This window comes from Armigeres subalbatus, chromosome 3 (assembly GCF_024139115.2).
Source record: "Armigeres subalbatus isolate Guangzhou_Male chromosome 3, GZ_Asu_2, whole genome shotgun sequence".
NCBI classification, from domain to species: Eukaryota; Metazoa; Arthropoda; class Insecta; order Diptera; family Culicidae; genus Armigeres; species Armigeres subalbatus.
The window spans coordinates 352598569-352612793 of record NC_085141.1 but is presented as its reverse complement, the minus strand read 5'-3'; the positions used below and the strand labels follow the sequence as shown (position 1 = coordinate 352612793).

At 38.5% G+C, this 14225-nt stretch overlaps 1 protein-coding gene across 4 annotated transcripts in view; it reads right to left on the bottom strand.

Annotated features, from left to right (window-relative positions):
• The window catches only part of LOC134226072 (protein unzipped), a 324483-nt gene that overhangs the window by 100476 nt on the left and 209782 nt on the right, over nucleotides 1-14225 (bottom strand). The window lies entirely within an intron of this gene.

Genomic DNA, 14225 nt, shown 5'->3' with positions numbered 1-14225 from the left:
ATCGCATCGACAATATTATGGTAAGTTCATTAAATTTTTACCGCAACCTTATTGTTAGATTCGATACCTTTGGAATATACCTTGCCAGAAGTTTTTAATTACGTTTCTATTTTTGAACAGCATTGGAAATACTTAGGCTTTGTCCCATTGCTCGAATTAAAATTAATTAATTAATCAGTATGCGAAATTATTATGTTTTTGGAAACTGATTTACAATATTTCATGAAATTTTAGATTCAGCCTCAGTTTTTATAATGGATTGAAAATAAGTAGGGTTGGAATATGTCGATAATAGGCCTTTTCATGTGACGCTGCCGAGACTGCACTTGTTTACAACCGCTGGACAGGCCCGCAAACCCGAAGCTGGCACCTTCATAGAAGAACTGTCAATTGACGATAAAATCAGCTGTTTTTAAACGTCTCGTGAAAAGGCCTATACAGTGAAAAACATGGATCTCAGTACTGTATCGCTTATAAAAAAATCTACTCTTCCGCTAATTTTTGATCGCAACGAAAAATACGCGCCAGATAGTCGCCTAGGAAAAACATACCTCCTACTACATAGCTACTTTGATATTTTTTAAAATTTGGTCGCCACGTGATGCATACGTGGCGGTGAATGCTTGGATAGCACGTGCTATTTGTACTGCTGAGAATTATTTCACATCTTAGAGCCTTGGAAAATGATCACGAAAGTTGTCATTTTGTTACAAGGCACAATATACTCTACGGCCAATCTTATCGCCCCCGCCGTCATGAGTGGAACTGTAGCGTCGAGAAAAAATCATTGCCGGCACCAACTTTCAAATTACAATTCATCCACACAGAACTCACCCTGACAGGCTGTTCATTTCGAGCGTTACCGCATGAATGTGAGTGACCCATTCAAACGCGTAGTGAATTTCTGTAATTTGTTGGGTGGATGTGTACATTTTACTGTGGTGAATTTCATATTTGTGGCGCACTGGGTGAGGTAAATTCTGTTGTTAACTCCTCTCCTCTCCCTCTCCGGGAGTGTGAGATCGATTACAAGGAAGGAAGAACATAAAAAAATGAAATTAAAACACATCACCTTCATTCAGGGCTGCCGAATATTTACAACCCTGAAGATAAGTAATAATTCAAGACAAAATTTTCAAAACGACTTATCTGCTTTTGTAAACAAAGATTTAAACGACGATTTGACAAATCTGATAGCTCTCCTACGCAAATTAACACCATCAACAGGTAGCGGAAACCTTCACCTACCTATTGGTGGCGTTGGTTTGCGTGGGAGAGCTATCAGATTCGTCAAATCGTCGTTTGAATCTTTGTTTATAAAAGCAATTAATTGCATATTATTCGGCAACTCGGCCGTACGAAAACCATTTTTTTGTTAAATATCTTGGATGTGCATATGCACAGCATATGTTTCGAAATGGACAAATTGATATGAAATTTGCGAAAAAAATCCACGTGTCTTGAGGGACTCGAACCTCAACCTCCTACTCTCTAGATAGGCGTGATAACCCCTACACAACAAGACCACTTAAAGGTCACGTTTGCGGAAAAGCCATCAGAATCGCATGTGGAGATTGGACAAATCAAGCATCCGAAAGATATTCAATTTGCAAAAAGAGAGCTAACCGCGGTGGAGGTTGGTACTCGGATTCTGATGGCTTTTCCGCAAACGTGACCTTTAAGTGGTCTTGTTGTGTAGGGGTTATCACGCCTATCTAGAGAGTAGGAGGTTGAGGGTTCGAGTCCCTCCAAGACACGTGGATTCTTTTTCGCAAATTTCATATCAATTTGTCCATTTCGAAACATATGCTGTGCATATGCACATCCAAGATATTTTACAAAAGCAGATAAGTCGTTTTGAAAATTTTGTCTTGAATTAAAATACCCCTAAAAACCCACGGCACGGCAAATGCTGGGTAAAGCGTACCATTGGTACTTCGCGTACCTGAAGGAATAAAATAGACCCCATCTCGCGGTCCTTAGCCTCTTACCCAGCAACTCCTATCCCTACCTCCCCGCGGTGCTGGCCGGGATACGAGCAACCTTAGGGAAGATCGGGTAACCAACCCCGGTGGGAACTATGGTCGTATGCTGACAGGGAAGGGGGTTTGCTCTTCCGGAGGTGCAAATCTTATTGAGCGTCTGTTCTCCATGTCAGGATCGGCTCACAACAGCGTCTGTTCTACATGTTAGGGGCGGCTGATCGTCGTCCGAGTGCCAACAAGGGACACTAAGCAAAACTGTGCACCATGGTTTACCGGAAATAAGGAATAATGATCCTTCGGAAATTTAGGAAGTTTGGTGTCAGGCCCCTGCAAGCCAGCCTTTAAAAATCCTAAGCAACGAACAATCAACAATCAAAAACCCAATTTTGCAATTTTATTTTCTGATACATTTTCAAACTTTTCCGTCTTCGCCGGTAGCTTTTTTTTACCGACGACGGTTGCTATTTTTTTTTATTGAGTTCGATTCCTAAATGTGTGATTCTGGATTTTTTCGTAATATTTTCAAGACATTAACGGAAAAATGTTTTGAAATTTTCCTGAAAATCTAAATAGACTTTTATTTCTTTCAAATGTTCCAATATTTTTTGTAGGGTTAGGCATGTATAACACTTTACGGACCCACGTTACTTTATGATATGTACAATTGATATCATCTGAATCTAATGAACTTTTTCAGGAAATTCAATTATTGGGAACGGTTTTTCCAAGAAATTTATTTTAATTTTCTTTCGGTTTTCCGACAAGAAATACTTTGAAATTTGCACGAGATTTTTTATACCCTTTAGAGTTCTACAGGGAAATCGTTCGAAATATACAAACAGAAATAAGAAAATCTTTGGAATTTCCGCGGAAAAATCTTGGAATTTTCATGGGAAATTATTCAGAATTTCCACGAAAAAGTTCTACGGAAAATTGTTCAAAATTTCCATGGGGAATTCTTTTCGAATTTCCAATGAGTATTCTTTGGATTTTTCGTTCGTATGACCATTTTGGTCAAATTATATTTTCGGACAAAATATATTTCTTTTCTATTTTATATTTCGACCAAACGGCGTTTTTTGACATATTACCTATTCAGCCAAACAGTTGTTAGCCCAAATGACCAGTTCGACGGAACGACATATTCGACCGTATCTCTCTTTCGACCAAACGTCATTTTCGACCAAATGGGGACAAGCACGGAAAAGCTTTATTTCTCTCACTGAAAAAAGGAACAACTATCAAATTTGACATTTACTGGCCTTGTTGATTTTTAACCTTCATAAAGAACGAAAGAGGAAGAGATTCGTTCGTGTAGTGCCCTACATCAGCCCAACAATTTTCGGCCCCGTGGCTGGAAGTCATACGGCGTAAAGCCATTTGGCAAAATAATACATTAAGCCAAAAGTCATTGAATTTAAATCCATTTGGTCGAGTTGAACGTGTGGCCGAAACGGTTATTAGGACGAAAATAGTTTGGCTCAAAATGTCATTTGGCCGTATGATTGGTCGTATTGATGATTTGGCCGAAAAGCCGTTTGCCTTAACGGATTAGTTAGAAGAAAATCGTTTGGCCGAAATGTTTGTTTGGCAGAAAGGGCCATTTGGTCGAACGATAACCTATTTGTCTTTGTCCAAGTGACTTTTTCGACAAAATGACCAGTTCGATCGAACGAATATTTCGGCCAAATTTCCTGATCATTTCGGCCAAACGTCATATTCAGCCGAATGACCTGTGAGGGCTTTTTGGCCAAATGACTTACTTAACCAAACGGCTTTTTCGGCCGAACGACATTTTTGGTCGTATGGTCTTTGTCCATTTCTGCCAAATGTCATAGATAGAAAATTACAGATCAGTGGCGTAACGTTTGTGCTTCCCGTATCACGATTTTCGGACAGCTTTTCAGCTCTACGCCTATAACCCGATTTTTTAATTTTGTCGCAATGATTTTTTTAAATTTTTTTTAAAGTTCATCACTGAAAACCCGAAAAGCACAATTCCGATTGAACTCAGCAACTCACGTGCGACTTGATTTGGTGGTAAGTATATTAGTTTAGGTTACTCAACATGGTGGTACTTTACCGCCCAAGATCGCATATTCATCCAGCAAGGATGGGACTGATATGCGATCATATGCAGTTTATGTGTCAGATATCAGTGTCTTTCATCACAGTAATCAAAAGTTCATACTTGAGATCAAGCAATCCAAAACAATAAATATGACATTTAAAGTACCGTTTAATACTTATGCTTTTACTATTTAATCCCATTTATAAATCAGACGGAAAATAAAATAAGACTGCGCCTCTAGCGTTTTAATACTTATGCTTCTACTATTTAATCCCATTTATAAATCAGACGGAAAATAAAATAAGACTCTACCTAAATTACTATAAATGCTATGATTATAGTGTCTTTAACTCTATCAAATCCACCAATTTGCACTGTTTTGTCGACGTTGACATCACACGTCGATCTGCTGTGAGGAATGTTTACAAAAAATAAACTAAAAAATGAACATCCGTTAAACTAAAAAGCTCCGAGTTCACTAAAATATTAATTATTTGAAAACATCACCCATGGCGGATATCTTTTTCCGACGGAAAAGGAGAAGAACCATGGATAAAGAATACGCGCGTGGTTAACTCCGTAAGCGTAAATGTGTTTCGGACGGTACGAAAATTGCATAACTACGACATTATCAATTTGGCAGTATTTAAAAACCCGTGACACGCGACCATAATCCGCCTGGCCACGCAGCCAACGAGTCCCGACTATGGCTCTGTCATTATTCTCCATAATAACAATCATCCCAATTACCGTCATCAACATTACCATCGCAGTAGGCAAAGTCTCGTGATTTCATGGCTAGCTCTGCGATATGCTGACTGGCCATTGCAGTGGCTCGAGCTAACTTTGGTGCAAACTTTCAAGGCAAATTCGGACATCTGAACTCAAATTGCTTCACCGGTTCCTCGGATTCAACTACGAAATAAGTTGGACAGTATGACCGTCTGGTCTGGAACATGACCTTGCTGCATGCAAATTGCAAATCAAATGCAGGATGAAGAAATCAGACGAAATATGCATCAGCGCTGAAGCGGAAGGCGACAAATGGTCGTAAAAAGAACAGTTTTATTGCGGGGTCTTGCCAACTACGGTCGAACTGCTATAAAAATGTTTGTTTATCAAATATGTGCTGATCAGCGACTTGGTACAGAAAAGTGTTCACAACTTGGTTCACAACCATTGCGATTCCAAGAAATTTCTTTGTGCCGCTGAGTCAGAGCTTGTCCATAACTCAATACTCTAACTACTTCAGACCAGACGGGACTGGGAGCAAAGGCAGCATGTCAATGCATAAAACTGCCGCAAGTACAAGTGCAGCGTGAACGGGTTGCATATTTCATAAATTACATTTTTGCACCCAAGATATGAGGAGTGGGGAGGCCTTAATTAATAGCCCCTACTATAATAATAATAACGAAAATGATAAGTGCATGCTCCTTGAAGGCCGTTGGCCGTATCTTGTCATCTTGAGAAGGGCACACGACGTGTGGATGGTGTCACTTTCTTGGTGTCGCACCCATCGCATCGGTGTGGCGACACTGTGCTGTCATATATGCCATGTGTGATAACCGAGAAGATGGACGAGGTTTCCGTCCTGCTCGATGATGCTCCTTTTGTGTTCATGGTATGGCATAAAATATGTTCCATTAAAATTGAGAAGCTGACGGCGGCGATGACTCGGATGCGTTGCATAAAAGGTAGGCACTTGAAACGTGAACCGGTAATGGGATATCTACGCCCAAATGAAATATGATTTGCAAGTGATGGGCCTGACGCAATCGACTGTTCATCAGTGCGAAATTGGAGCCCTGAAGGTCGCCAGGTTGAAAACGCACTGAAAGGTGGGACGGATATTTTGTCTAATGCATACATTAGATATTTCAGCAATGTTGCTTGAAACATTTTCAGTGTGACACTTTTCGTTGAAGCTGTTACCATTGCAATTATATTAGCAATTGTTACCATTGCAATTACATAGCTTTCAACGGCATGTTCTGTAGAAATTCCAGATAATATGCAGTGAAGTTAGTCTTGAAATTCCTTCAATGGATTCCCATTGAAATCTACTGAAAACAAATATGGGAGAGTCATAGACGAAAAATAGTGTTGAAAATTTTGAAAGGAAGGCGGCCAAGGAAAGGGCTGCGGCCAAGAAGGAAGCTAAAAGTGCATCGTCCAGGGATCGGATTTAGAGGCAACAGTAAGAGCTATGCCGAAGTCTTGAGAGGTGAAGAGAAGCTTTCTAGCTTAGAAGAAGATGTCAAATGCATCCGCAGGACGCAGTAGGATGAGATGAATGCCACAGGGAATAGTTCCGTGTATGAAAAGTCGACTGAAGATGAGGATGATTGAGATTACCGAAACAGGTGACCTGGTCGACGCACTGAAGGATTAGTGTGGAGTCGAGATGCAGGACACCGCAGTTCGGTTACGCAGGAGTTTTGCTGGAACGCAGGTTACCTCAATTCAAGGCCTGTTTTAAGTGCTTCGATTACGGGCATAAGTAATTTGCCTGTAAGTAACCAGACTGTATCAAGCTATGCCGTAGATGTGGAACTGAAGAACACAAAGCTCGCACCTGCCAGGCTATGTCGAGTCAAGTCGAATATCGCCGTAATGTTTTAAGGTTCCCCAAACACACGCGATGCGACAGTCGCGACGCGATTTTATCGCTTGGCGACAGCGATTTTGTCGCCGTTGGTATGGAAGCGTAAATAGAACATTGCCTGCAGCCCCCTAACGATAGAATCGCGGTGATGAAATCGCTTAGGTCTGGGGGATCATTTACAGTACATGTTAGACGTGTCGCGCAGATTTTCTCGCAACAAGTTTCCCTCGACAGGGGGCAAAGCAAAGGGTTCTTTTGATAAAGTTGCCTAGCTGCAAACAGATTCTACATTATATCTTAATAGACTAATAGTGATGTTCTATATCTTTAGAGTAAAGCTCCTTATCGAGTCGAGTAAGAAATTAAAACTCGAGCATATAGTCATCAATATTTAATTCAATAGATGACCATATTGTTCAGAGATAATCGGGCAAATTGGATTTATCGACTCCTGTTTCATCCGATTGCATTTTTATTCGCAATGCTCCAAATCAAAGCATCTCCTTTTCACGTAGTTTCCTCGTATCAGACGAACAACAATGCAGCCAACAATGTTCATTAATGTTTTATATGTCAGGCACTGGGGGACGACACGTACAATCGGTCTCTTCGATCCGTGAGGTGGTGGTCGTCATGATCTCTATCAATCTTTTCCAGGTCAACTGGCCAGATCGTACCCGCCACCGTACCAGCTGAAGCAGCACAAAAGTGTACGGTAGTGGGATGGCAAAGAACGATAGCGAATAACGTGTCCTCCATTTGAATAGAGCTAATCGACATCCCGGCAATCAATTCGGGTCAACATAATGAATATTTTCTAGGCTCACCCCACTTATTCGGACTGGAGTGAACTGTGCTCGGAATACAGATGGGTACGCAAACAAACGGCCACGATTAGGAAAGCGAATTCCGTACTCATGGTACCGTACTAGATGGTCGTGCGTTCTTCTGCTCATTTAGGGGATAAATCCTATTTCGTTTCGTGCACAGCGGTAGGTCGCAGAAATTACGTTTCGGGTAGCTATTGTTATATATCCGAAACTATTACCCAGCCCCAATTGTAAAAGAAAATATTTTGGCCAGGGGTTGCGTTTGCCCATAAACTAAACAAAAATCATTTAGTCGCGCAAACTAATTGAATTAGACGAAAATGATTCGAAATTTGGACATATTGGTTGATGGTGTTCCGGTCGGGAATTAGGAAGTACCGAATCAAATAAATCAACAATTTGGCCCTACCTCGTTGGCCTGTGCAATTCAATTCGGCACAGGAAGCACGCGCAGCTGTTGAATGCCTTCTCATTCGCATTCTGTTCTGACTGAATCCGGGGGAGGACCTTGACCAACAGTAAGCGGCATGAACGACCAACGACGACGGCGGCGGCGCTACACTGGCTGATGGTTAATCGAATTGCAACCCAATATGCACCCCTAACTATCGCATCGGTTCGGTTTGCTTCGCCAGCCAGGTGTGCAGTGAAGTGTGAAATGGAAAAGCCTGGACCTGTGTGGTGGGGCACACTTTTTGGATCACGGTTGGATTGCGTTATGCGAGAAATGAGAATGAATGAACGCATTAAGACCGGAATTATAGACCGGGTAGTTTGCACCGGTCGGTTACGATAAAATTATGGGGAGCGTTTGAAGCTTGGTTGAATGCAAAAGGACTTGTTTCGTACACGAAGAAAAATAACAAAAAGATTACCATGGATTTTGATAGATTATCATAGGAATGATTGCGATGTAGCATTAGGTATGGTGTTTTCGAGTTCGAAAATAAAAACAGAAGAATCAAAATTCATTATTTCCGCAAAAGATTTCTTTCCGTGACATTGACATAGAAAGTAAACTGAAACTCCCCTACAATTCAGAAATTGGATGGGAAACAACGAAAACGTAATTTTCTAGGTAAACTAAATGGGTGAGTAAGGACCTGGCAGTGAGAGTTATTTTTCAACCCAATTGGGTGAAAATGGTAATATATAATCAGGGCTCAGGTTCCTAAAACGTGTTCCCTCGTCGAATTGAATGCAATATTTGTGCAAAGCAAACATTTGAGCATAAGCTCCCCCGAATAGTGGTGCGTGTCGCTTGTGTTAATCATTTGAAATTAAATTTCAGATTTCCAGGGATTAGAACATAATTTTTAATTAATATATTCATACATTAAGTATTGAAAGAGAAAAATTATTAGCTGTAGCAGGCTGTATTAAAATTAAATATTCTGCTCGTAAAATTAGGGAGAGAAGCACGCTGTATATTTCATCCGACAGATTTGGAAATGGAGCTATCATTTTATTCAATAATTTCCATTGGATTTGGTCCGAATTTGAATTAGATTTAGATTGGAAAGAAATTTAAGTGGGATTGGATTAGAATTGGATTTAGATTGGGTTTGGATTGTATTCGGATTGGATTTGGATTAGATTTGGATTCGATTGGATTTGAATTGTATTTGTATTTGATTAGGATTGGATTTGAATCAAACTTGAATTGGATTGGATTTGGATAGGATTTGGATGGAATTTTGATTGGATTGGATTTGGATAAGATTTGGATCGAATTTGGATTGGATTAAGATTGGATTTGGATGAGATTTGCATTGAATTTGGATTGGATTTAGTTTCGATTTGGTTTGAATTTGGATTGGATTTGAATTTGGATTGGATTTTGATTGGATTAGGATTGAATTTGGATTGGATTTGTATTGGTTTTGGATTGGATTTGGGTTGGAATTGGATTGCATTCGGATTGTATTTGGGTTGGAGTTGGATTGGATTTGAATTTGATTTAGATTTGGATTGAATTTGGATTGGATTTGGATTTGATTTGGATTGGATTAGGGCTGAATTATGATTGGATTTGAATTGCATTTATATTGGATTTGGGTTGGATTTGGATTGAATTTGAATTGGATTTGGATTTTAGATTGGATTTGGATTGGATTTGGATAAGATTTAGATTGGATTTGGATTGGATTTGGCTTGAATTTGGATAGGATTTGGATTGGATTTGGATTGGATTTGGATTGGATTTGGATTGGATTTGGATTGGTTTGGATTGGTTTGGATTGATTTGGATTGGTTTGGATTGATTTGGATTGATTTGGATTGATTTGGATTGGATTTGGATTGGTTTGGATTGGTTTGGATTGGTTTGGATTGGTTTGGATTGGATTTGGATTGGTTTGGATTGGATTTGATTGATTTGGATTGGATTGGATTGGATTTGGATTGGATTTGGATTGGATTTGAATTCGATTTGGATTGAATTGGGATTGGTTTGGTTTTTGATTGGAATTGGTTTGGAATTGGATTGCATTTGGATTGTATTTGTGTTGGATTTGGATTGGATTTGAATTTGATTTCGATTTGGATTGGATTTGGGCTGAATTTGGAATGGATTTGGATTGCATTTAGATTGGATTTTGGTTCGATTTGGATTGGATTTGAATTGTATTTGGATTGGATTTAGATTAGATTTGGATTTGATTCGGCTTGAATTTGGATTGGATATGGATTGAATTCGTATTGGATTTGGTTCGGATTGGATTTGGATTCGAATTACATTGAATTTGGATTGGATTTTAATTCGATTTGCATTGGATTAGATAGCATTTTAATTGGTTTGGATTAGATTTGGATTGGATTTGCATTAGATTCGGATTGAATTGGAATTAAATTGGATTTTATTTTGATTAGGTTAGGATTTTTATTCAGATTGGATTGGATTTTATTTTGATTGAATTAGGATTGGATTTGCATTGGATTGTATTTAGGCTGAATTTGGATTGTATTTGGATTGCATTTAGATTGGATTTTGGTTCGATTTGGATTGAATTCGTATTGGATTTGGTTCGGATTGGATTTGGATTTTATTTTGATTGGATTAGGATTGGATTTGCATTGGATTTGGATTGGATTGAGTTTGGTTTGGATTGGGTTTGGATTGGATTGAGTTTGGATAGGATTTGGATTGTATTTGAATTGGATTTGGATTCGATTGGATTGGATTTGGATTCGTTAGGATTGGATATCGATTGAATTTGGATTGGATTTGGATTCAATTTGCATAGATTTAGATTGGATTGGATTTGGATAAGATTTTATTTGAATTGGATTAGGATTGGATTTGGATTGAATTTGGATTTGATTTGGATTGGATTTGGGTTAGATTTGAATTGGATTTGGATTGGATTTGGATTGCATGTGGATTCGATTTGCGTTGGTTTTGGATTGGATTTGAATTTGATTTCGATTTGGATTGGATTTGGATTGAACTTGGATTGGATTGGATTTGGACTGAATTTGGATTGGATTTTAGTTCGATTCGGATTAGATTTAAATTAGATTTGGATTGGATTTAGATTAGATTTGGATTGGATTTGGATTTTGATTGTATTTGACTTGAATTTGGATTGGATATGGATTGAATTCGTATTGGATTTGGTTCGGATTGGATTTGGATTTGATTTGCATTGAATTTGAATTGGAGCTGGATTGGATTTGAATTCGATTTGCATTGGATTTGGATAGAATTTTGATTGATTTTGATTGGATTTGGATTCGATTGGATTGGATTTTGGATTGAATTTAGATTGGATTTGGATTGGATTTGGATAAATTTTGGATTGGATTTGGATTGGATTGAGATTGGATTTAGATTGGATTTGGATTAGATTTGGATTTGATTTGGATTGGATTTGATTTGAATTAGATTTGGATTGGATTTGAATTGGATTGGGTTTGGATTGCATTTGGGTATAATTTGAATTTGATTTGGATTCAATTTGAATTGGATTTGGATTGGATTTGAATTGGATTGAATTTGGACTTGATTTAGATTTGAATGGGATCGGATTGAGATTAGATTTGGATTGGATTTGGGTTGGATTTGGATTTGATTTGGATTTAGATTGGATTTGGATGGGATTTGAATTGGATTGAATTTGGACTTGATTTAGATTTGAATTGGATTGGATTGAGATTTGAATTGGATTGGATTTGAATTGGATTGAATTTGTGTTGAATGTTGATTGGATTTGATTTGGATTGGATGTTGATTGGATTTGGATTGCATGTGGCAATCCAAATTAACATCAAGCTAATCAAATAGAATCGTCAAATAATTAAGCTACAAAGTAAATTGTGAGATTTTTGGTTTTGAATCATAGCTGATTCCGTGAAGCAAGGCTTCCTCAAAACGCTTAATGATGTGAATTTCGTGTTTCTTATAAAGAAAAATAATCAAACATCATTGCATCAATCCATAGTAAAATAATTTAGTTTAATATATTTATATAACTTTTCATAAAGTTAAGTCGATAATAAAGGGATGATAGATTCATGTAAATCTCGAGATATGGAATAGAAAATCTTTGGGAAGCTGTTCGAAAAGACCATTACAGTGTTCCCAGTTGATTTTTAAATGACAAATTACTTGTAATTGAGCCATGGAACATCGATTCATGTAGTCTCCTCTACATTATATCCCTTTCAAACGAAAATTTTCTTTAAAAAATCATCAGCAAGCAAAGCTGTATTTTATTCCATTCTTTCATTAAGCTGAATCCCCGTCGAACCCACAACATTTGTCGCGAATATATTTGCATGAGAGTCTCTCCGTCTGAAGACAGAGAGGTGGAAAATGCCTCAACAAATCATTGGCTAGCTGCACACATAGCACTGCAGGCAATTGACATGTGATTAGAAAAAAGGAAAAAAAAACAAAGAATAAGATAAAGTTTATTAAAATATTCTTTTGGAAATTATTTTTTGCGGACTTTTTTTAAACATTTACATGTAAAACATCGAAATATCGAAATTTTCTAATCTAAAATGGATATTAACATTATTGCTGATTGTGCATCTTTAATTGCTAAAGCCTTCTGCAAATAAATGAAAGTAATTATTTTAATTAGATTTTTATTTTCATCAGTGTAGTTGATTTTCTTTTGCTGGGGAATCCGAACTATTATAGAATAACAATGTTTTTATGTACGTTTCGTTTAGTAACAAGCACTACTTAACATATGGTCAGTCATGACGAGTCGTACCCATCCCGGGATCATGTGGATTATAAAACCAATCACCTGGATGAGCAGCAGACCAAATCTCTCTAATTTTATTCTTCTTCATCCGCTGCCCTCGCTGCCTCAGCCATCATCGGCCTCTAGCCGTGAACTCCAAGCGATGCGATGGGCGATTGCATCCATCGCAACCGACACCACTGCATCCGACCATCATCAAACACAGAACGAAAAAAAAAATCACCCACTTCTGTCATGCATATTCGCAGACCCACCAGCAGTTCTACCGCTGGTGACTCCATGCTGTCACTGTGTAGGTAAACAGCGAAAGAAAAAGCAAGTCAGTACGCGCTGCTGTTTCATTACAAATTGTAATGACTCGTACACGGCATCCACTGCTTCTTTTATACACAAAGAAAATTTTCCGGTGGATCCGAAGGCCCGTGACATACCGCATTCTGATGTCCTTGTTAGGAATGCACGGTATTGGTTACATATGAAATTTTTACTGGCTTTGACAAGAATTGAAATTTTCAATAGCTTATCGTTAATAATCTTAAGTTTCAATGAAATAGGCAAAATGGTGGAGAGTGTCCGAGTCGATTTATATACAGGGGTTAGACAAAAAGGTTGAGATAGGTAAAAATAAGTCGAAATTCAAATCATCATAACTTTGCGTATAATAATCCGATTTTGATAAAACCAGGACTATCAGAAGCGGACACTCTTCTAGTATACTGTCCCCCTGCAAAACCTGAGATTGGTTCCTGGCCACCGGAAATGTTCCGGGTTTTCCGAGGGTATGTTCAAGATGCATTTTTTCTACTGCCTGTCATTTTATGTGACGTTAACTTTCATCATGTTTCATGCTTTCTCCGAAAACTAGAATTAATATTCCGGCCAATGGTGGCTGTAGATCGAGAATCCATCTAAACTACAAAGAGATACGGCCATTTCCGTAAAAACGGTACCGGGAAATGATAACAGATCGGAAAAATGCAAATATGAGTATCTGACTTCACGGATTTGCGAGACGATGATTACAGAAACATTTCCAGAATGATAGTGTCCACTGCCACCCTTATAGCAGGTTCCATGGTCTTCCCAAGAGGGGCCGGTTTTGGCACCATTTGGAACCATGCATATATGGGTGTCAAAATTCATGTTTTCCCAAGACGATGAATATAGGATCTTTATTAGAGACATATTTTGAGGACTGTAAGACTCTTTGGCCAATTTGTAACAGGTTCCGGAAGTTCTGCGAAACTGACATTTGTTCAGGGTGTATGGCCAATTCCGTATCGTTTTCACAAAAATGGCCATATCTCTGCGTAAACCTAACGGATTTTCGATCTGCAGCCAGCATTGGTCAGCATATTAGTTCTAGTTTCTGGGGAAAACATAAAACATGATGGCAGCAAACGTCATATAAAATGACAAGCAGCAGAAAAAATGCATTTTTAACATACCCTTGAAAAACCCGGAACACCACCGGTGGCCAAGGGCCAATCAAAGGTTTCGCATAGGGTTAGT